The sequence below is a fragment of the Rana temporaria genome, chromosome 2, assembly GCF_905171775.1.
Source record: "Rana temporaria chromosome 2, aRanTem1.1, whole genome shotgun sequence".
NCBI lineage: Eukaryota > Metazoa > Chordata > Amphibia > Anura > Ranidae > Rana > Rana temporaria.
This window is the reverse complement of record NC_053490.1, coordinates 119260996-119285272: the sequence shown is the minus strand read 5'-3', so window position 1 is coordinate 119285272 and position 24277 is coordinate 119260996.

The window sequence follows — 24277 nt, the reverse complement described above, 5'->3', positions numbered from 1 at the left end:
CTGTCCGTCTAAGAAACTGGGGCCTAAGTTTATGGGGCCATTTCCAATCAGAAGGAAGATCAACAGTGTGGCCTATGAACTCGAATTACCAGAGTCTTTCCGCATCCATCCGGTCTTTCATGTCACCCTCCTGAAGCCTGACGTCACCAACCCCTTTCCTGGGCGAAGCACTGATCCACCCGAACCGGTCTTGGTTAACGGTGAGGAGGAATTCGAGATTGAGTCTATCCTTGACTGCAGAAAAAGGCGCAATCAGGTTCAGTTCCTGGTGAAATGGAAGGGCTATGGCCCTGAGGAAAACTCCTGGGAACCTGAACGTAACATCCACGCTAAGAGCTTGATTCGGTCCTTCAAGAACGCTCATCCACTCAAGATGTCTCAGTTGGGCATCCGGAGGCTGCCCATTGGAGGGGGGCAATGTCATGGACTTGGTAGACCACTAGGTGGCGCTAATCGCGCACCGGCGCGCAATAGCGCATTAGCACGCACGGGAGCGCGCGTTCGCGGCACGTCGGCGCGCACGGGTGCACGCAATAGCGGCGCGCGCGGGCACGCGCAATAGCGGCGCGCGCAGGCACGTGCTGACGCCATTTTTGGCGCCACTTAGGCTATTTAATGGGGCTCTCCCCATAGCCCCCTGCTGCTCAGTCAACAGCGTTCCTGTTTACCCTACCTGATACCTGTTGCCTGATTGGCTCCTGTTTCCTGTGACCTTGGCTTACCATTGACCCTGCTGTTCTCCGCCTGCCCTGACCCTTGGCTTGTCTGACTTCGCTTCTGCCTCCTCCTTCCAAACGGTCTGCTGCCCGCCTGTTACTGATCCGGCTTGAACTACGACTCTGCTTTGGCTTCCCCCTGTACCTGATCCGCCCGCCTGTGTTTGACCCGGCCTGCCTGACTCTGCCAGCATCTGTACTACAGCACACCTCCCACCTGCTGCCTGTTCCAGCCATCTGCACCAAGCTCCTGTTGTCTGCTGTCTTACCTCCAGCATCTCTGCAGTTCCTGCACAGCATCTGTGGAGTCTTCAGGAGACCACCGCAGACCTGCACGGCACCTTCCTGGCGCTTGTGCGACTCTGAACTCTAGCGCTCCCTGTCTGCTCTACCAGGGGTTCCGGAGTCAGAGGAGCAAGAGTTGCCATTCCCTGCACGCCAGGCTCTGCTCTGTACCAGGTACGTGACAATTTCTCTACTCAATGTAGATGTCAAAATATATGCCAAAGTTATCGCCAACAGACTTATCAACATCCTTCCTTCTCTCATCCATATGGACCAATCCGGCTTCACAAAAGGCCGACAAGCCTCAGACGCTACAAGGCGGATGATTGATATTATCCACCACGTTGGATGCTCAGGTACCCCCTCTGTTCTCCTGTCCCTGGACGCTGAAAAAGCGTTTGACAGGGTGCATTGGGGGTACCTCTCCTCAACATTATTGAAATATGGGTTTTCGGGTCCAATCCACAGCGCCATTATGGCCCTATACTCTACCCCCTCTGCCCAAGTATATTCCGCTGACTCTTTATCATCCCCATTTCTTATTTCTAATGGAACCCGGCAAGGGTGCCCCCTATCCCCCCTAATATTCAATCTAGCAATGGAACCCCTTGCACAACACATACGCTCTAATACAAATGTCACGGGAATAACTATAGGAAGCCAGGAACACAAAATCAGCCTTTTCGCGGATGATGTAATATTGATGCTGACCAATCCCACTACTTCCCTGTCAGTGGTTCAGGAGACGTTAGCCTGGTTCAGCAGAGTCTCTTATTACAAGGTCAACGAATCCAAATCCCATATCTTAAACCTAGGGGTTAACTCTCCAACGAGCTTACTACTGCATCAACAGTTCCCATATACATGGACGGACCAAACCATAACTTATCTTGGAGTTCAGTTAACCAAGACTACTAAATTACTCTTTAAGTATAATTACATCACATTTCGCGACAAACTACAGGAGAATCTGCGCAGGCTCGCATCTCAGGAACTGTCTTGGCTAGGCCGCCTAGCGGCATTTAAAATGTTTCACCTCCCCCAAATCTTATATTTATTCAGGACTCTCCCTATTGTCATCCCCCTTTACTACTTTAGATCTCTACAAACAATACTATCCTCCTTCATCTGGCAAGGTAAAAAATCTAAATGCGCACACCCCAGATTGGTCAAACACTGGAAAGCTGGAGGCACAGGATATGTGGACTTCCGGGACTACTACATGGCCTCGGTGCTCACCCAGGCCAGGGAGTGGTTCTTGCCTTCCCCACATACCATCTGGGGACAAATTGAATCCACCTTTGTACCAAGTGGAGACTTATCCACATGGCTACTCTCTACTTCCATCTCATCTAAAATTCCATCCTCCGTCCCTCCTACTATGAGGGCTACAATCCGAATGTGGAACAAGTTTGTAAGCCTTAGCAACGACCACCCTGATGTAATCAAGCTAAAAATCCCCATTCTAGTACTACAACACAACGTTAGCCTGATCTCCTACATAAAATGGAGAGAGAAGGGCATCTTGCACATTAACGATCTTTTCAGTGGAAATGAACTTAAATCTTTCCCCGACCTGCAAAAGGCTTATCACCTCCCTAACTCAGACATCTACCTCTACCTAAGGACACGACACTACCTCCATAAATCACCCTCATGGGAACGTAATATTCCCCGCCCGGCTTGGCTATTTCTTAGTAACCCTAAACCCATCCTTAAAGGAATAACGCTTTTCTACAACATTCTCCAACAAAAAGATGTCTTCTCTAAAACAACCCCCTTGCTCCAGTGGGAATCAGATCTGGGACGCACATTTACAACAAAGCAATGGGCTGCAGCTTGCAAATCAACTTTTGACGTTACATGCTGCTCTACCCTGTGGGAAATGTCTATTAAAATTGCACAACGATGGTACTTGACCCCAGATAAAATATCTAGATATGGAACCTCCCAGGACAATCAATGCTGGAGAAAATGTGGGGAGAAGGGAGACATGCTCCATATCTTTTGGAGCTGTCCTTCCCTGTCTTGCTTCTGGGCATCCATATTCCGACTACTGTCCGAGATATCCCACCTACAGATAGCTCCGACACCCAGTTTAGCAATCTTGCTTCTTGATCTAGACCAATACCCGAAATACCTAAAACACACATTGGCCCACATACTACTCTCAGCGAACCTGAACATCGCTAGAAAGTGGAAAAGTCCATCTCCACCAACCCTAGGAGAAGTGATACAGACTACCCATCTACACTTTACCTACGAACACACATTGGCGCTTAGGAACAAAAACAGAGACAAGATCCTCCGAACATGGCACCCATGGTTGCACTGGTTCAAAAATAACCAGCTACTTCCTGTACCTCCAGATTGTCTAAGCTAACTAACCAGGAATGTCAGGGTGAGCTGAATATATCTCTGATTACTGTTCTGTTTTTCCTCCTATACCACCTGCACTAACCCTAGTCTCAAACTTATAACTTGTTTGGATCTCACCTCTGGGGAAGGGGATACGGCCTGGATCCTGGACACAGTAGTGATCCCGCAAGGGGTGTCCAGGGGAAAGCCTAACCCCGCTACCCATAGTGTACCGTGTATGAGGCAACGTTTAACCTGTTTTACTGTTGAATGCTGAATTAGAAATCAAGCCTTGTACGACGCCATATACAGTGTTGTCCTTAATCCTTGTATACCGTGTAATGTTCACATGTGGTGCATTACAGGCTAAACGCCTGCAAATCTGTTTGTCCTTTTTGAAAAAACAAATAAAAATTTACTGTTGAAAAAAAAAAATGACAATGGTGATCGCCGCCATTAGTAGTAAAAATAAAAAAATTATTAAAATGCAATAAAACTATCCCCTATTTTTTGTAAACGCTATAAGTTTTGCGCAAACCAATCGATAAACGCTTATTGCGTTTTTTTTTTACCAAAAATAGGTAGAAGAATACGTATCGGCCTAAACTGAGGAAAAAAATAATTTTTTTTTATATATTTTTGGGGGATATTTATTATAGCAACAAGTAAAAAATATTGCATTTTTTTCAAAATTGTCGCTCTATTTTTGTTTATAGCGCAAAAAATAAAAACCGCAGAGGTGATCAAATACCACCAAAAGAAAGCTCTATTTGTGGTAAAAAAAGGACGCCAATTTTGTTTGGGAGCCACGTCGCACGACCGCGCAATTGTCAGTTAAAGCGACGCAAGAATTGGTGGAGGCAAGAACACGTCACACAATTTCCCCAGAAATTGTATCTTTTCTACTTGCAATTGTTATATTGCGAGCAAAATAAAAGTTGTGGTGAAGAAAAACAATCTTTCTAAATGAATTGTCTATTCATGGATAATTGGGGGACAAGCTGGAGGTTTGTACATGCTTTCTGCTTTCATCTCAGAAAGTCAGGAGGGGTATGTGTTGTAGGGACATTAGACTGTGAATGTGTGACTCACGTGAATGTTCTTGCTAGAATATACACAAGTATACCAATTAAAGTTTCAGCTGTTTTCACATCAATGGCTAACCTTCATAAAGATGTGAAAGAAAGCTTTGATCGATATTTTTATGCTTTGCATATATTTGCATTATTCAAATCTCTCAGCAACGTGCCGTTTCTTTGTAATGAATTTGTAAATGAGCTGGTGTCATAGAACCTACAGATATTAGAAGTCCATTTTAAAGATGCAATGATGTGGGACTGGCTGGTGCTTTTATAGCTCTGAATAAAGTGGATGGTGGGTGGATGTCACAAAGGTTGATGTATATGACTTATTGCTCCATTCTCCAGTTCTGTCGTTTTTACATTACATGGCATATATAGGAATTGATAATCTAATGCTCTGATAACAAAAAAAGTCATGTTTTTGTTATCTTTTATGTCCTTATGTACACTGGGCATAAAAAATGCTGCTTATACAGGAGTTTGGCGGGGTTTTTTCTATTCAACCTGTAGAAGCGAATCTATGTTAGCAATGCACATTTGGGTATTCACAGGCATATTTGTAGAGGAACGTTTACAGGCTGAAAAAAAAAACTGACACTGACTCCCTGTTGCATAAATATGAATGAGTAGGGGTAAAAGATGGCTTCAGCTCCTGTTCTCCACCTGTAGGGAACTCCAAAGACGCGTTTCGCCCTTTTCGGGACTTAATTGTAGAGGACTTTTTTTACCCATCTCATTCACATTTTTGCAACAGGGAGTCAGTGTCTGTGTGCAGTCGTCCACCATTTTCTTGGAGTGTACTGGAGCCTGACAAGCCAATTGTGTCTGTCTTGCACCAGCCGTTTTCACATGCTGATTCAAATGATACAGGTTTGGGGGGCATTCGTGCAGTGCTGTTTTCACCGTTTTGGGCTACATATGAAAAAGAAAAAAAAAAGCATCAAAAGTGCGTTCTTGAGAGGACCTTCCGAGCATAAAAAATGGCTAGTGTACATGGACCCTATCTATGTTTTTATGGGACAGCTTTCTGCATTTATCATGTTGGTAAAAGCAGGTGGGATTTTTCAGCAGTACAAGTCTAACACATCTAAACCACTTCCATACCAGGCCTATTCTGGCACTCCCCTCCTACATGTAAAAATCATATTTTTTTTGCTAGAAATATACTCATATACTTTGTATGTGAAAGATGATGTTATGCCGAGTAAAGATACCCAACATGTCACCTCTTTAAAATTGCGCACATTTGTGGAATGGCGCCAAACTTTGGTACTTAAAAATCTCCATAGGCGACACTTACATTTATTTTACAGGTTACCAGTTTATTGTTACAGAGGAGGTCTTGGGCGAGAATTGTTGCTCTTGCTCTAACGCTCGCAGCGATTTCTCACATGTGTGATTTGAACGTCGTTTACATATGTGGGCGCAACTTACATATGCGTTTGCTTCTGTGCGCGAGTACACGTTGACAGGGTGCTTTAGAAAAATATATATTTATTTTTATTTATTCTTTATTTTAAACTTTCTATTAAAAAAAAAAGTTATCACTTTTTTTTCTTATTACAAGGAATGTAAACATCCCTTGTTATACAGTGCCTTGAAAAAATATTCATACCCCTTGAAATTTCTCTTCCGTTCATGGACGGACACAGCAGCCTTTGACCTTAGGGTTATATCCGCTTCCTTCAGGAGAGTTTAGGCAGAAAAAAAGTGTTAACAACACTTTACTCAGTGCAGCTCCTCCCAGGGGGCGTGGCCCCCGGGTATAACCCACACCCTGCTCTAGCAGCCTCAGTTTTTCTCTGCCTAACGACGAGGACAGGCACTCTGGAGTCCTGTACTCTGGAGATTTTTTTCGCTTTTTATTATTTTGTTCCTGCGTTTTTGAATCCTGTGATTCTTCTATCAACTGCCGACTGGGTGACAGGCTGGGTCTTGACTCTTGTAGTCCCCCCATGTTTGGCCATCGAGCGAGTGCCGGCCCTCATCTCTGCTCTGGGTCGTCCACGACAGGCCCCTTTGCTCCAGGGGCGGCCGGGGAACATCTTGTTCTAGGGCACACATATGACCGGCCTTTATGGCTTTGTCACAGTGTGTCTGGCCGACAGCCATGCAGTTTTATGCGGACGTTGGTTCTGTCAGGGATACCTCCAGCCGGTGGTCGCAGGATGGGTAAGTAGTGGCCCCTTACTCAGGTAAGGTGGTATGGCTGGAATTTTCCCCTGGGAGGTCGACTGAGGGTTTGCCCTGCTTTTCTCTCTCCCTTAATTCCTCTCCCTCCTTTCCCATTTGGGTAGCGGCTGTGAGGGGGGCTTTCAGGGGTCTCTTTATTACACCGGGGCCTGTGTGTAGCGGGGGCTGTGTGTGTTCACTGCAGGGGGCTGTGTGTGTTCACTACAGGGTCTTTTGTGTGTGTGTGTGTGTGTGTGCTGCGCTGTAATGCTGTGTCACTTTGGGCTTTTTAAATGCACAACGGCCGCCATTTTGCCGTAGTCGTGCTTTATATGGCTCAGCGGCCATTTTCCTGTGGTCCTATGGCGTTTTTTGCATATACAGCGGCCATCTTGGATTTCGTTTGGCCTCATGTGGCCGTTTTAGCGCTCAGGAAGACCGCGAATCTCTGAGGGGACAGACAGCAGCGCGGCCGGCCTCTCAGCACGCTTCAGACTCCTCTCAGCTCGCGCTGCACCGGGCGGGGGTGGTGAGTTCCCTGGGGGCCCCCATACTCTGTGTAACGGCCGGGAGGTGACCGTAGGTGTTTTCTGCTTTGCAGTGGGGTGACACAGTGGTGGGGCACTATGGAGCCTGAGCCAGGTACTTCTTCCCCACACATGCCTGAGTTAACCCTTGATGCCCCTCCCCCTGCCACATCTGTTGAGGCAATGTCGGCTGCCCTGGAGGTTTTTTCTCACCAGGTTTGAAGCAACTGGTGCCCGGATGGGGGGTAAAAAGCGCCCTTCTGGGGATGCCTCTGACACAGAACCATGCCCGGCTATTGCCCCTGCCTCTGGTTCTGTAGTGCCAGAGGATGCGGGCTTGACCCACGCGGACAGTGAGGATGACTCTGTTTCAGGGTCAACTACTGACAAGGAATTTGTTGGAGCTCTTATTTCTGTGGTGCGTGAAACTCGAAGACTTGAGGTTTTGGCGGAGGCACCAGATGTGCCGGTCCCTTTTGGGTTCCGCAAACCGATGCGCGCTACAAATGTGTTACCTTGTGTTCCTTATTTGGACAATTTATTGTACAAGGAATGGGATACACTGCAGAAAGTTTTTGCTTTGAGGAGGACTTTGTGAAAGAGTGGGTCTCTCCTCCTTCTGTGGACCCTCCCGTGTCCAGATTGAGCAAAGCCACCACGTTACGTGGAAGGGGCTCCTGCCTTTAAGGACCCTGCTGATAGTAGAGTGGAGGCTGTGGCCCGCTCCCTATTCACTGTAGTGGGTTCAGCTGTGAGGCCGGTTTTGGCTGGGACTCTAGTGTCACAGACTCTGACTGAAAGGGCGAAGCTCATGCTGCAGGAGCTGGAGGCACAGGATGCTTCCGAGACCTGTAAAGACCTGGGTGAATGGTTGGTTCAGGGTCTGATTTTCGTCTGAGTCGGTCCTGGATACGCTCCCCTTGCTTTCCAGGGCCTCCGCCTATGCGGTGGTATTGCGCCGCTTTGTGTGGCTGAAATGCTGGTCTGCGGACCAATCCTCAAAAAAGGCCTTGGAAGGGAGCTGCGGTGGCTCAACGCGATTGGCATTGCGCTGACAAGCCATTCACCTCTGCAGCTAGAGGTTCGGATCCCGGTCTCGGCTTCATGTGAATTGAGTTTGGTGGTCTCAGCCCGGCTCCCGGTGGGTGTGCTATGCAAGGTAAGCCTGTGCTTAGTACGCCCACCCCTCTCCCACAAAAACCACCACACCTACACACGCACTCTAAATTGGGTTAACACACGCACATTGACCACGCGGTCTCTAAAGAGAGGCGAAGGACTAATGGGGCTGGTTGAGCGGGCTAATCCTCTCACTCCCTTATAGGGAGTCCCTCTGCCCCGTTGGGCTTCAAAGCGGAGCAGGTAGGGCGGGCTGTGTGGGAGGACCCCCTCACACACCCGCCATTGCCACCCGGGGCATGGAGAAAGGTGGCAGATTGCCTCTGGGGGAGGCCTGCCTACTCCCAACTCCTGCAGTCCAGCTCCTCTCTCGAGTACACGCACAAAAATACACTTTAAAAAAAAAAAAAAAAAAAAAAAAAAAAGAAGAAAAAAAAAAAAAAAAAAAAAAGGCCTTGGTGGATTTACCCTTTAAGGGTGAGCGGCTTTTTTGGTCATCCCTGGATGACATCATTAAGGATGCCACGGGTGGTAAGAGCACGCTGCTTCCACAGTCTGGGAAGGGCAAGGAGCCTCGCCGTAAGTAAGGGCCCTCCTTTTCTACCCCCAATTGTTTTTTTCGTGCGCCAAGCCTAACAAGCCTGCGGACAAACCTGCTTCCGCATGTAGGTCTGCCCCCGCCCGTGTCTCGGGTGGGGGGCGGACTTCGCGAATTCGCGGCTCGGTGGAGGTCTCTTCTTTCCGACCGTTGGGTTTGCGACGTAGTTTCCTCGGGGTACAAGATAGAGTTTCTCTCTTGTCCACCAAACGGATTCTTTCCTTCCAACCTCCAGCTTCCTCCGGAACGCCGGCTGGCTCTGGCGGGGGCTGTCCAGGATCTTCTGGTCGGGGGAGTGATTGTGCCAGTTCCCTCACAGGAAACGGTTTCAGGGGTTTTACTCCAATCTGTTTGTGGTCCCCAAGAAGGAAGGGGTCCGTCCAATCCTGGACCTCAAGGCCCTCAATTGTTTTGTCAAGGTACAAAAATTCAGGATGAAGTCAGGATTCGCTCGGTGATAGCGGCACTCCATCAGGGGGACTTCATGGCGTCCTTGGATATCATGGACGCGTACCTGCATGTTCCCATTTGCACAAAGCACCAGAGATTCTGCGCTTTGCGGTCAGGGAGGACCACTTTCAATTTGTGGCCCTCCCGTTCGGCCTGGCATCGGCACCACAGGTTTTTACCAAGGTACTCGCCCCAATACTGGCCCTGCTAAGGCAGCGAGGAATCGCTATCGTGGGATATCTGGACAACCTTCTCCTGAAAGCTTCCTCAGGCTCAGAGTTAGAGGAGGACGTGTCTATCACGTGTCAGACTCTCTAAGATTTCGGCTGGCTTCTGAATATCCAGAAGTCAGTGTTGGTTCCGTCCCAGAGTCTGGAATACCTGGGGCTAGTCCTGGATTGTGCAAAAGCGCGGGTTTTCCCCCCGACGGAGAAACTGAAGTCCCTGCGATCTGCTGTGCAGCAGTTGTCGGCCCAGAAGTGGTCATCTCTTTGATTCTGCATGAGAGTTCTGGGTCTGATGGTGGCCTCTTTCGAGGCGGTCCCATATGCCCAATTCCACACCAGGGAGCTACGGAGGGAAATTCTGTCTCGTTGGGACAAGCTTCCGTCATCTCTGGATTCCCAGATTCAGTTGACCCATCTGGTCAAGTCTTCCCTGGTGTGGTGACTGACATCTCCGGTGCTTCGGATCGGGAAGTCCATTTCTACTGTGCCGCTGGACAGGGGTCACGACGGATGCCAGCCTTTCCGGTTGGGGTCAATATTCTGGAGCTCCGAGCGATCAAGCTGTGCCTTGCCAGGTGGTCCCTGGATCTTCAGGGCCAACCGGTCAGGATCCAGTCCGACAACGCCACGGCCGTGGCGTACGTCAACCATCAGGGGGGCACATGGAGTTCAGCTGCTGTGACAGAGGTCGCGCACATCCTTCGGTGGGCCAAAGGTCCGTTCCGGTTCTGTCGGCCGTGTACATTCGGGGGGTTTAAGAATTGGCAGGTCGACTACCAGAGTCGCCAAAAGCTGGACCAAGGAGAATGGTCACTTCACCCAGAGGTGTTTCACAGCCTGTGCCAAAAGTGGGGCATTCCAGACGTGGACCTTCTAGCGTCCCGTCTCAATCGGAAGGTGCCACGGTTCGTGGCCAGGTCGAAGGACACGTGGGCGGACGTGTCAGACGCATTGGTGGCGCCTTGGGGTCACTATCGCCTACTTTACACCTTCTCTCCTCTGAAGCTTCTTCCTCGCCTGCTGCGCAGAGTAGAAGCCGTAGGGATTCCGACAATCCTGTTCGCTCCAGGCTGGCCGCACCGCTCCTGGTACGCGGACCTGGCGTCTACCCCTGAGAGAAGATCTTCTGTCGCAGGGTCCAATCTTCCATCCTGTTTTACAGTCGATGGCTTTAACGGCGTGGCTGTTGTGAGCCAGGTGTTGTAGGACCGGGCCTGTCAGGCTCGGTGGTTTCTACCATGCTGTGTGCATGGAAGTCTACTTCACGTAGGATTTACCATCGTACATGGAAGACCTGCGTCTCTATGTGTGAAGAGATGAAGTGGCACCCCCGTGCATACGTGGTGTCCCGGATTCTGCTGGGTTTTTTTTATAGCGGGGAGTGGATCAGGCTCTTGCCTTGAGTGCGGTTATGGGTCAGATTTCAGCTCTGGCTGTTGACTTTCAGCGGCCATTGCCAGCGCACCCCTTGGTGTGCTCGTTTGTGCAGGGGGTCCGGCATGTGGCCCCTCCTGTGCGCCCTCCACTGCTCCCATGGGACTTGGATTTGGTCCTCTCGGTGCTTCAAGATGCTCCCTTTTGAGGACGTTCGGAATATCCCTTTGTTGACTCTGTCACAAAAGGTGTTTTTTTCTGGTTGCTATTACATAGATCAGACGGGTGTCTGAACTGGCGGCCTTGTCCTGCAAGGCTCCCTACTTAGTCATCCATGAGGATGAGGTGGTGCTGCAACCGCAGCCTTCTCTTCTTCCAAAGGTAGTTTCGGCCTTTCACGTTAATGTGGACATTGTTCTTCCATCCTTATGTCCTCAGCCGAAGAACCCGAAGGAGACCACTTTACATTCCCTGGATGTGGTTCGGGCTCTTCGTGTGTGTTTATCTGCTACGGCTCCGTTCCGGAAGTCAGACTCACTGTTTGTGTCAGTGTCGGGTCCTGAAAAGAGTGACAGTCTCGTCGGCCACCATTTCTAGGTGGATCCGTCAGGTTATGCTTCAGGCCTATGCCCTAAAGGGGCGGGCGCCTCCCTTTCAGGTTTCGGTGCATTCGACCAGGGCGATCGGTGCCTCTTGGGCTTTCTGACATCAAGCCTCGGTGTCACAGGTGTGCAAGGCGGCGACCTGGTCGTCGGTCCACGCTTTTCAAAGTTTTACAAGGTGGACGTGAGTGTATCTTCTGATGCCTCCTTCGGCCGCAAGGTGTTACAGGCAGCAGTTTAAGGTTGGAGTTCCTCCGTTGAGTAACTCCGGTTTTTGTTTGGGGTGTAAGCTTGATTGCTGTGTTGTTTTTCCCACCCCTCGAAATTTTCGACACTGCTTGGGGACGTCCCTAAGGTCAAAGGCTGCTGTGTCCGTCCATGAACGGAAGAGAAAATAGGATTTTTGTACTCACCGTAAAATCCATTTCTCTGAGTTCATGACGGACACAGCACCCACCCCTCTGGTTTGTACTGCTTGTTACGAACTGAGGCTGCTAGAGCAGGGTGTGGGTTATACCCGGGGGGCCACGCCCCCTGGGAGGAGCTGCACTGAGAAAAGTGTTTTTAACACTTAAAGTGCTTTTTTTCTGCCTAAACTCTCCTGAAGGAAGCGGATATAACTCTAAGGTCAAAGGCTGCTATGTCCGTCCATGAACTCAGAGAAATGGATTTTACGGTGAGTACAAAAATCCTATTTTTCCACATTTTGTCATGTTACAACCAAAAACATAAATGTATTTTATTGGGATTTTTATGTGATGGACCATGACAAAGTGGCACATAGTTGTGAAGTGGAAGGAAAATGATAAATTATAAAATTAAATTATTATAATTTTTTTTTACAAATAAATATGTTAAAAGTGGGCGTACATTTGTATACAGCCCCCCTGAGTCAATACATTGTAGAACCACCTTTTGCTACAATTACAGCTGCAAGTCTTTTTGGGGATGTCTCTACCAGCTTTGCACAGATAGAGAGTGACGTTTTTGCTCATTCAACTTTGCAAAATAGCTCAAGCTCTGTCAGATTGGATGGAGAGAGTCTGTAAACAGCAATTTTTATGTCTTGCCACAGATTGTCAATTGGATTTAGGTCTGGACTTTGACTGGGCCATTCTAACACATGAATATGCTTTGATATAAACCATTCCATTGTAGATCTGGCTGTATGTTTAGGATTGTTGTCCTACTGGAAGGTGAACTTCCACCCCACTCTCAAGTCTTTTGCAGACCCTCACAGGTTTTATTCTAAAATTGCCCTGTATTTGGCTCCATTCATCTTCCCATCAACTCTGACCAGCTTCCCTGTCCCAGTGACGAAAACAAAACAAAAAACTACAGCACACTTCGTCCACTGGCGAAAACCAGATCCGTTTTAGTTAACAAACGAAAACAGAAAATGTAAGGCAGGGACGTTTGCCCTCATAAACTAACTTCTGGTTTTATCTCCATAACTTTATCCCTGACCTGTCTGGCGTGTTTCTTGGCCTTCATGATGCTGTTTGTTCACTAAGGTTCTCTAAAAAACCTATAAGGGCTTCACAGAGCAGCTGTATTTATACTGAGATTAAATTACACACAGGTGGACTCTATTTACTAAATAGGTGACTTCTGAAGGTAATTGGTTCCACTAGATTTTAGTTAGGGGTATCAGAGTAAAGGGGGCTAAATACAAATGCACGGCACACTTTTCACATTTTCAAAAAAAAACATTTATCATTTTTTTTTTTCACTTCACAATTATGTGCCACTTTGTGTTGGTCTATCACATAAAATCCCAATGAAATACATTTAGGTTTTTGGTTGTAACATGACAAAATGTGGAAAATGAAATGGATACCTTTTCAAGGCACTGTACCTGTATAAAAAGCCTCAGTTGGAAGTTGCGAGGCTTCATTTCACAGCAAGATGCTGATTCTAGAACTTAAAAAGACCCTGTCACCAACTTTAAAAATTGCAGGTAAAAGCACAAACAAATCAAGCATTTTCAATGCTTACATGCAGCATTTTTCCTGTCCATAAATTATGTTTTATTGAATTGAATTCTGCCTTTGAATTTGCTATTAAATATGGCTTCTTCAGACATGTTAATTTCCTATCATGGCTCTCTCATCTTCTTATTGTCTGTGTGGTTCTAGCTCCTCCTGCCCTTCTCTCACCTCATACCTCCTTGATTAGTGACCACAGAGCGAAAGCTCCCAGTACTGTGGTTATCAGGAAACAGACAACCAGGAAGTGTGGAGATCAGGGAAGAATTAGAGCAACTTGAGAGCAAAAACGAACAATGAGGACATGAAAACAGCACTGCATTAAGGTAAAGGAAGCTATTAAGACAAAAAAATAAATCCTTTACAAACCCTTTAATCTCTGGGCCCTGTGCCCTCCTCTGGCTCTCAGTGTCCTTCTCCAGCTCCCCGCGTGCTCCTCTGGATCCCAAGGTCCTCCTCCACCCTCCCTCCTGGATCTGTCAGGATGGATAGCGGAGAAAGAAGCCGGTAAATATGCCATCAAATATGTCAATACTGCCAACCTCCTCCCCCTAAAAAAGAATTGGGGAAAACAAAAGAAGAAGAAATTCAATTGTAAAAAAATAAATACATTTGTAATTTTTTTTATTAATAAATGAAAAAAATAGAAATACTGACACTGTCCACTGCTCTACTGAAACCATAACTGTCCATTTTTTCCAAGGCGGGTAAGGGAGGGGCCAGGGGTGGGGTTGAGGGGGGTGAGGCAGAAGGGGGCGCCATCAGGTAGGTTATACGGGTCCCCATGCAGGGGCATTGCTAGGTGCCAAAAAAAACAGGGGCTTCAGCCCAAAGCCAAGCCGGCACCAGGGGGGGGTGAGGGCGCGGCCGGTGGAGTGGGGCATAAAATGGTCCCTGCTCGGCGGCTATTTATTAAATGCTTCATGGCCGAGAATCAGGGCTTTTCATCGACCCATTTGGGGCTCCAGCCTCCCCAGCCCACCCCTAACACCCCCCTGTCCCCATAATTTCTATATTCCTGTTTTCATGGGAAATAAATGAAAGATATTGTTTTTACTAGTAGCAGTGTGTGGTTTCATAACTAACTTTACATTATTGTGCTTATCATAATCTTAATAGGCTAACTAATTATACATTTATAGTTACATAGTTAGTCTGGTTGAAAAAAGACACAAGTCCATCCAGTTCAACCACAAAAAATAAACAAACAAAATAAAAAACACAATACAATCCCATACACCCAACTCCATACCCACAGTTGATCCAGAGGAAGGCAAAAAACCCCAGCAGAGCATGATCCAATTTGCTACAGCAGGGGAAAAAAATTCCTTCCTGATCCCCCGAGAGGCAATCGGATTTACCCTGGATCAACTTTACCTACAAATCTTAGTACTCAATTATTTTATGTACATTTAAGAAAGTATCCAGGCCTTTCTTAAAGCAATCTACTGAGCTGGCCAGAACTACCTCTGGAGGGAGTCTGTTCCACATTTTCACAGCTCTTACTGTGAAGAAACCTTTCCGTATTTGGAGGTGAAATCTCTTTTCCTCTAGACGTAAAGATTGCCCCCTTGTCCTCAGTGTTGACCGTAAAGTGAATAACTCAACACCAAGTTCACTGTATGGACCTCTTATATATTTGTACATGTTGATCATATCCCCCCTAATTCTCCTCTTCTCAAGAGAGAATAAATTCAGTTCCTCTAATCTTTCCTCATAGCTGAGCTCCTCCATGCCTCTTATCAGTTTGGTTGCCCTTCTCTGCACTTTCTCCAGTTCTCCGATATCCTTTTTGAGAACTGGAGCCCAAAACTGAACTGCATATTCCAGATGAGGTCTTACTAATGATTTGTACAGGGGCAAAATGATATCTCTCTCTCTGGAGTCCATACCTCTCTTAATACAAGAAAGGACTTTGCTCGCTTTGGAAACCGCAGCTTGGCATTGCATGTTATTATTGAGCTTATGATCAACTAAAACCCCCAGATCCTTCTCCACTACAGATCCCTCCAGTTGTACTCCCCTAGTATGTATGATGCATGCATATTCTTATTCCCTAAGTGCATAACTTTACATTTATCAACATTAAACCTCATCTGCCACTCAGTCGCCCAATTAGACAGTGCATTGAGGTCGGCTTGTAAATTGGCGACATCCTGTAAGGACGTTATTCCACTGCATAGCTTGGTGTCATCTGCAAAGACAGAAATGTTATTTTGGATCCCAGACCCAATATCATTTATAAATATATTGAAAAGTAAGGGTCCCAGCACTGAACCTTGGGGTACACCACTGACAACCTTGGACCATTCAGAGTAAGAATCATTAACCACTACTCTCTGAATTCTGTCTTTCAGCCAGTTTTCTATCCATTTACAAACTGATATTTCCAATCCTGTAGACCTTACCTTACACATGAGCCGTGTGTGCGGAACTGTATCGAATGCTTTTGCAAAATCCAAATATATCACGTCCACAGCCACGCCTCTGTCCAGGGTTTTACTTACCTCTTCATAAAAGGAAATCAGGTTTGTCTGACAACTTCTGTCTTTCATGAATCCATGCTGTCTGCTGCTTAAATAGTTTTTTTCCAGCAAGAACTCATCCATGTGGTCTTTTATTAAACATTCCAGTATCTTTATGCAATAGAGGGAATCCGTAAACACCTTTCAGAAGAATAGTTTATATTTATTAGCTTGTATATTGCAGCATTTACTTCAGGCCCTGACCCTAACACTAATGCCGCGTACAGACGATCGGACATTCCGACAACAAAACCATGGATTTTTTTCGACAGATGTTGGCTCAAACTTGTCTTGAATACACACTGTCACACAAATGTTGTCGGAAATTGCGAACGTCAAGAACGTGTTGACGTACAACACGTACGACGAACCGAGAAAAATTAAGCTCAATAGCCAGTGCGGCTCTGCTTGATTCCGAGCATGCGTGGGATTTTGTGTGTCGGAATTGTGTACACACGGTCAGAATTTCTGACAACAAGTTTTGTTGTGGGAAAATTTGAGAACCAGCTCTCAAATTTTTGTTGTCGGAAATTCTGATAGTAAATGTCTGATGGAGCCTACACACGGTCGGAATTTCCGACAACAAGCTCCCACCGAACATTTGTTGTCGGAAAATCCAAGTGTGTGTACGCGGCATTAAGCTAATGACAAAAACTAGCACTTACAACCCCAAGCTCTTATACAAGCCTTTAAAGTGGACCTAAGGGTGGAACTCAAAAAGATAAGATTTGAACTGAGATTTGGAGACGTGCAGCTCACTGTTCTTCTTACTTAAAGGGGTTGAAAAGGTTCATGTTTTTTCACCTTAATGCATCCTATGCATTAAGGTGAAAAAACATCTGACCATTACTGGCCCCCCGTTTTACTTACCTAAGCCCTGGGAAAGTCCTGTGTCACGAATGCACTCTTCCTTTGCCTGGGCTTCTCGGCTCTTCATTGGATAGATTGATTGCAGCACAGCCATTGGCTCGTGCTGCTGTCAATCAAATCCAATGACGCTGGCGCCAGGTGTGGGGTCGAGTCCTGTACTCTGCGGCTATGGACGCTGAATACAGGACTCAGGAGCCTGCCCGCAAGGTAACCCCCTTGGGAGAACGCTTCTCAGAGGGGGTTATCTGAGGCGGGGAGGAGCCGACAGAGCTGCCGAGGGACCCCAGAAAATGCAGTTTGGGGCCACTCTGTGCGAAACTAGCTACACAGCGGAGGTAAGTATGACATGTTTGTTATTTTAAAAAAAATATGTGAACCTTTACAATCACTTTAAGAGAAAACTGTATACAAGGACCTGCATTTTGGTTTTCTTCATAGGCAGAAACAGTGATCTTTAGAGTTTGGGAATTTCAGGAGTGAATCACACATCTAATTTATATCTGAATCTCATTTAAACCTAAGAACTGATGCAGAAGTTGATGCAGTTTAACAGAAGGTAGGCATGCTATGACTTTGCATGATCACCACCCTAAACAGGGCAAATGTGTGCCCATTACAATAACAGTACATTATGAAACGCAAACAATACCTCTATGCAAATAATTTAAGGAGCAGGCTTTACATTTGTATAACAAACCACATGTGATCTAAGGTGTATGCAGACTGCAATACAAGTATATGTGCAGTAGCAGAAAACGCACATCAGCCCCAGTTTAGAGATACAAGCTTCCTGACCCCACCCAATTAGAAACGACTTGATTACCAAACAGGTGGCATAATAGATTTGATTCTCACCATTAGCCGCTAAGGCTGGGTTCACACTATAAAACGCAGCGGCTCACATTCATCGTTTCAGGTCTGATTTTAGCTCGATTTTGAGCTGAATTTGGATCTGGAACGGACCAAAAGCCACACAGGACCCCTGTGCAATTTGCACCGGACCCGCTCTGGAGATGTGTGAACTGGCTCCATAGAGAGCCGGACACAATATCCTGCTATGCGAATTGGATGCAGGGAAAACCACATCCAATTCACAATAGTGTGAACCCATTCTTAAACCTAAATGCCATAAAACTGGCTTTTGGAGATATGCATGTACATGTCAAGTTTTCAATTATTACACAGGCAAGAAACTTTCATTAACCTTCCTAAACTCTCAGCCAGCCAGAGAGAAAAATATAACTCCCTTATCACTGCAGAAGAATTAACGTTGACAATAAATTTGCCTGCAAATAGACAATCATCCGGGCCAGAGGTTTACACAGCATCATTTTATAAAATACTGTCTGAAGTAATAACTCTTACTCTCGCTGACCACAGTAACAACATTTTAAAGTCCCAGGTGTCTCTGGAGCACTTTCATTGCTACTTTATTTGTCTAATTATTTTAGAAAAAGCTTTTAAAAACCTCTTAGTAGGCCTAGCCATGCAAGTTGAAAGCTGCTAAGAAACATGCATCATTTACGATTACAGTGTCAACAAAAGTTTAAAGATATTACAGAAACACCCCTTATTTGTGCCCATTATTCCCAACGTGGTAGGGTTGGAATAGCGTTTGGTTATTTAAAGATAAAGTTTGACCAAGTTCATCATCCAGTCCATCATGGCTAATTATAATACACAATATTTTCTACAGGACTATCCACTTGAGGAAATCAGTGTTTAAATATTGTTGCAGATTCTTACCTGTTTCTACTCTAAAGAAAAAGCTGTTAACTCCGATTTGTGCCTTTTGGATATGGATTCTGATTAAGAGTGACAAATTAATTTTAATCAACTGGTGCACTTTCTATGTTCTGTAGAGAAAGGTGTCTGCATCCCTCTAGATGTGATTTAACCCTTAGGAAGTATTTCATTAAAAAAAAATGACATTTCTGTTGCAGAGGACGCCTAAAACCTGACTAGTTTCTTAGTGCAGAATTCTTCACACAAGTAGGAAATTACATTTCTGGGGGTGTTCTGTATACCAGTTGTGTCCAGAAGGCCTCCAAGTTGTCATATTGCATTACATTTTACAGAAAATTATAGTGCTACATTTGGAAAAGGAAAGGTCATTTTTAATAACATTAAATTACAATATGGCTTGTGTAGCAATTGTATATACTATATATTTTTTTTTATTTGCTATATTTTTTCCCACAAAAGTGGAGTTGCCCTTTGAGTTTGGTTGTGCATCCTGTGCTAGAATATGTTACTTAGTATAGTGGCAGTTTAGTGTTCACCAATTCTTTCCAGTCATGGGCAGGGGCGGAACTACCGCCATAGCGACCCACGTGGGCGCTATGGGGCCCGCAGCCGAGTGGGGCCCGGTGAGGATGAGAAAAATGTGAACAACAGGCACCATGCTTGTCGTTCGCTGTTCACTCAGCTGTTTGTTAGCAAAGCGAAGGAATTTGCTTTGATAACACTGAATCCGCCTCTCAGGTTGCCGGGTCACTTGATTGGCTGAAACGTCAGGCGCTGTGATTGGAGGCCTGAGAGAGGACGAAAGAAGACATGGAGGACATGCAGGAGATCGCTGCTGACCCACTGCAAGACAGGTAAGTTCTGGGCAGCATCTGATGGGGCACAGTAGCGGCAATTGATGGGCACACTGGCAGCATCTGATGGGTCACAGCAGCGGCAATTGGGGGGGCTGTTTGCAGGGGGGCCCCATACAACATTTTGCTATGGGACCCTATGATTTATAATTACGCCCCTGGTCATAGGGATTTGTTTTTATGTTTTATTTGGAGAACTTGGATAGGAGAAGGGAATTAGTAGGATACTCCAAACTAAATATTCACAAGCGAGGACAACTTCTCAATAGAGCTGTGTAGCAGACTGTCAGTAGCACTGTGTAGTAGACTGTCAGTAGCACTGTGTAGCAGACTGTCAGTAGCACTGTGTAGCAGACTGTCAGTAGCACTGTGTAGCAGACTGTCAGTAGCACTGTGTAGCAGACTGTCAGTAGCACTGTGTAGCAGACTGTCCGTAGCACTGTGTAGCAGACTGTCAGTAGCACTGTGTAGCAGACTGTCAGTAGCACTGTGTAGCAGACTGTCAGTAGCACTGTGTAGCAGATTGTCAGTAGCACTGTGTAGCAGTCTGTCAGTAGCGCTGTGTAGCAGACTGTCAGTAGCACTGTGTAGCAGACTGTCAGTAGCACTGTGTAGCAGTCTGTCAGTAGCACTGTGTAGCAGTCTGTCAGTAGCAATGTGTAGCAGACTGTGAGTAGCACTGTGTAGCAGACTGTCAGTAGCACTGTGTAGCAGTCTGTCAGTAGCACTGTGTAGCAGTCTGTCAGTAGCAATGTGTAGCAGACTGTGAGTAGCACTGTGTAGCAGACTGTCAGTAGCACTGTGTAGCAGTCTGTCAGTAGCACTGTGTAGCAGTCTGTCAGTAGCACTGTGTAGCAGACTGTCAGTAGCACTGTGTAGCAGTCTGTCAGTAGCACTGTGTAGCAGACTGTCAGTAGCACTGTGTAGCAGACTGTCAGTAGCACTGTGTAGCAGACTGTCAGTAGCACTGTGTAGCAGACTGTCCATAGCGCTGTGTAGCAGACTGTCCGTAGCACTATGTAGCAGACTGTCCGTAGCGCTGTGTGGCAGACTGTCAGTAGCACTATGTAGCAGACTGTCCGTAGCGCTATGTAGCAGACTGTCCGTAGCGCTATGTAGCAGACTGTCAGTAGCACTGTGTAGCAGACTGTCAGTAGCACTGTGTAGCAGACTGTCCGTAGCACTGTGTAGCAGACTGTCAGTAGCACTGTGTAGCAGACTGTCAGTAGCACTGTGTAGCAGACTGTCAGTAGCACTGTGTAGCAGACTGTCAGTAGCACTGTGTAGCAGACTGTCAGTAGCACTGTGTAGCAGACTGTCAGTAGCACTGTGTAGCAGACTGTCAGTAGCGCTATGTAGCAGACTGTCCGTAGCGCTATGTAGCAGACTGTCAGTAGCGCTATGTAGCAGACTGTCAGTAGCGCTGTGTAGCAGACTGTCAGTAGCGCTATGTAGCAGACTGTCCGTAGCACTATGTAGCAGACTGTCAGTAGCACTGTGTAGCAGACTGTCAGTAGCGCTATGTAGCAGACTGTCCGTAGCACTATGTAGCAGACTGTCAGTAGCACTATGTAGCAGACTGTCAGTAGCACTGTGTAGCAGACTGTCAGTAGCACTGTGTAGCAGACTGTCCGTAGCACTATGTAGCAGACTGTCAGTAGCACTGTGTAGCAGTCTGTCAGTAGCACTGTGTAGCAGACTGTCAGTAGCACTGTGTAGCAGACTGTCAGTAGCACTGTGTAGCAGTCTGTCAGTAGCACTGTGTAGCAGTCTGTCAGTAGCACTGTGTAGCAGACTGTCAGTAGCACTGTGTAGCAGACTGTCAGTAGCACTGTGTAGCAGACTGTCAGTAGCACTGTGTAGCAGACTGTCAGTAGCACTGTGTAGCAGACTGTCAGTAGCACTGTGTAGCAGAATGTCAGTAGCACTGTGTAGCAGACTGTCAGTAGCACTGTGTAGCAGACTGTCAGTAGCACTATGTAGCAGACTGTCAGTAGCACTGTGTAGCAGACTGTCAGTAGCACTGTGTAGCAGACTGTCAGTAGCACTGTGTAGCAGACTGTCAGTAGCACTGTGTAGCAGAATGTCAGTAGCACTGTGTAGCAGACTGTCAGTAGCACTGTGTAGCAGACTGTCAGTAGCACTATGTAGCAGACTGTCAGTAGCACTGTGTAGCAGACTGTATAGGACGAAGCAAGTCTCTTTGAAGCAGACCAAATTTACTAGACTTTGCTTCTTCAAGACACTAGCCAGTGTCCCCTTTGTCTCGCACACCCAGTGCGCTGACTTCTAGGACCAAGAGGGGAATTTCAGCAACACACAGGGGGTTATTTAATAAAAGGAAAATCCACATTGCACTACAAGTGCAATTGGAAGTGCAGTCGCTGTAGATCTGAGATGAACATGCAAGGAAAATAAAAAAACAGCATTTTAGCTTGCACATGATTGGATGATAAAATCAGCAGAGCTTCCCCTCATTTCAGATCTTCCCCTCAGATCTACAGCGACTGCACTTCCATTTGCACTTGTAGTGCAGAGTGGATTTGTCTTTAGTAAATCAACCCCTATGGGTCTCACGGATTCCTTTAGGAGGTCTGTACTGACAGGGCCCGGACACAGGTCACCTTTGCTCTGTGATACCAGACAGGACATCCTCCGTAAGTCATTTTGAAAAAGAACCATGGGTTGTAGCTTCAGTGTTTCAGGCCCTCAGGTCGACCACCTGAGCCTATGCTGGGGAAAGGCAACCGCCTCCTCCCCACCTGGACCTCTCTGATGGAGACTGGACAACGAGCCTATGTGCTCTTCAGAATTCAAATACAGGTACCCAGCATTCCCTGGGGCACACCCCCTTGTAATTGGCCAGGGTTTGTACGAATACCCATGCTGTCATCTGACGGGTCCCGTGCGAATTGCACAGGGGTCCTGTGTGGCTTTTGGTCCGTTCCAGATGCAAATTCAGCTCAAAAATCGAGCTAAAATCAGACCTGAAACAATGAATGTGAGCCGCTGCGTTTTATAATGTGAACCCAGCCTTAGCGGCTAATGGTGAGAATCAAATCTATTATGCCACCTGTTTGGTAATCAAGTCGTTTCTAATCAGGAAGCTGGTATCTCTAAACTGGGGCTGATGTGCGTTTTCTGCTACTGCCCATATACTTGTATCGCAGCCTGCATACACCTTAGATCACATGTGGTTTGTTATACAAATGTAAAGCCTGCTCCTTAAATTATTTGCATAGAGGTATTGTTTGCGTTTCATAATGTACTGTTATTGTAATGGGCACACATTTGCCCTGTTTAGGGTGGTGATCATGCAAAGTCATAGCATGCCTACCTTCTGTTAAACTGCATCAACATCTGCATCAGTTCTCAGGTTTAAATGAGATTCAGATATAAATTAGATGTGTGATTCACTCCTGAAATCTTCTCGCTGTCCAGGGTCAAAAGAGAGTCTGATGAATTTCAATGTCCACACAGTGCACTTCTTTTTCTAGGATTTATTTGCAGAACTTTAGTAGAAAATAAGTAAAGGGGTGGAAGGGTAGGTAGGTTCAGGTGTATAATCACAAATAGGAAACACTCATGCTTCCAGCAAACACAGTTCTCGTCGCCACTCTAGCCAGAGTGGGTATTGCTCACCTGGATAGGTCCGTAGCAGCCGGAATGGCGCACAGAATAAAGTACAGTCTCTACCACAGACCTTCCTTTCTAAGGAGACACTTTTGGTCCAGAATCCCCTGCCACAGGATTCAGCACCCGGATCTCTCCAGATTAACTTCTGTATAACTTAAATCCGACAGGCGATCACCGTCAAGCCTCTCAGTGTGTGGTGCATCCTTTGATGAAGTTTCCAGGCCTTCTCCCAAGGTACCAGCCTCTTGCATGGTCCTCTCCAGGATAGGTCCTCCCATGGCTTCCTTCATCAAGTGGCTTCCTCCCGCAGGACGGACAGCACAGGATCACCTCTTTAGAAAGCAGGCCCCAGTCTGACTACTGGGCCCACCATGCGAAGCCACAACCCCGGACCAACGTGGTCCCGAAGTCAGGATTCAGGACGCGCACCTCAGGCCAGGCGGGCCACTAGGCGGGAACAACAGACCGACCCCCGCACCAATGGCATCTGTCTCTTAAGTACCCCTCCCCAGCATGCACACTCCCACTGATTCGCTGCTGAGGGGCACACCCAAGGCACCTTGACCTTGCTGCCGCTACCCTTGGCCTGGAGTGGTAATGACACCCCCAGGCAAACAATGGTGGGAACTCCCAGCACAGCCATGGCTGGAACAAAGGCTAAATTGCCCTTAATCACATTAGTCTGAGCCAAATAACAGCTCAGACCCCCCCCCCTCTAAATTTAAAGCAGCGCCTGATCAACAGGAGCAGGGTGCTACATATATATATGTAGCGCTACCCCGAAGGAGCCGCTGGTTGATTTGGGACCTACTCTCTTTTCGTGGCTCAGCTCACCCCTGTTAACTAGCTCGAACCCTCCCTTGACACATCTGAAGCCTGGTGAAGGAGATATGGTGACCTCTGTTGGGCTGGGGGCCACAATAGCTATGATAAAACAGTAACCAAAATTACCTGTTATCACAGGTTCAACCAGGCAAGAAAATACGCTTTACACCATCGACACGTTTAAGGTAAAATCAAGAATAAGTTTACTTAGTGAAAACTTGAGGTAACAAGCATAAATTATAATTGCAGCCACAATTAATAAACAGTAACTCACTATGGTTTTGCAGGGGCCCTTGCAGAAATCATTAATTAAAGACAGTGAA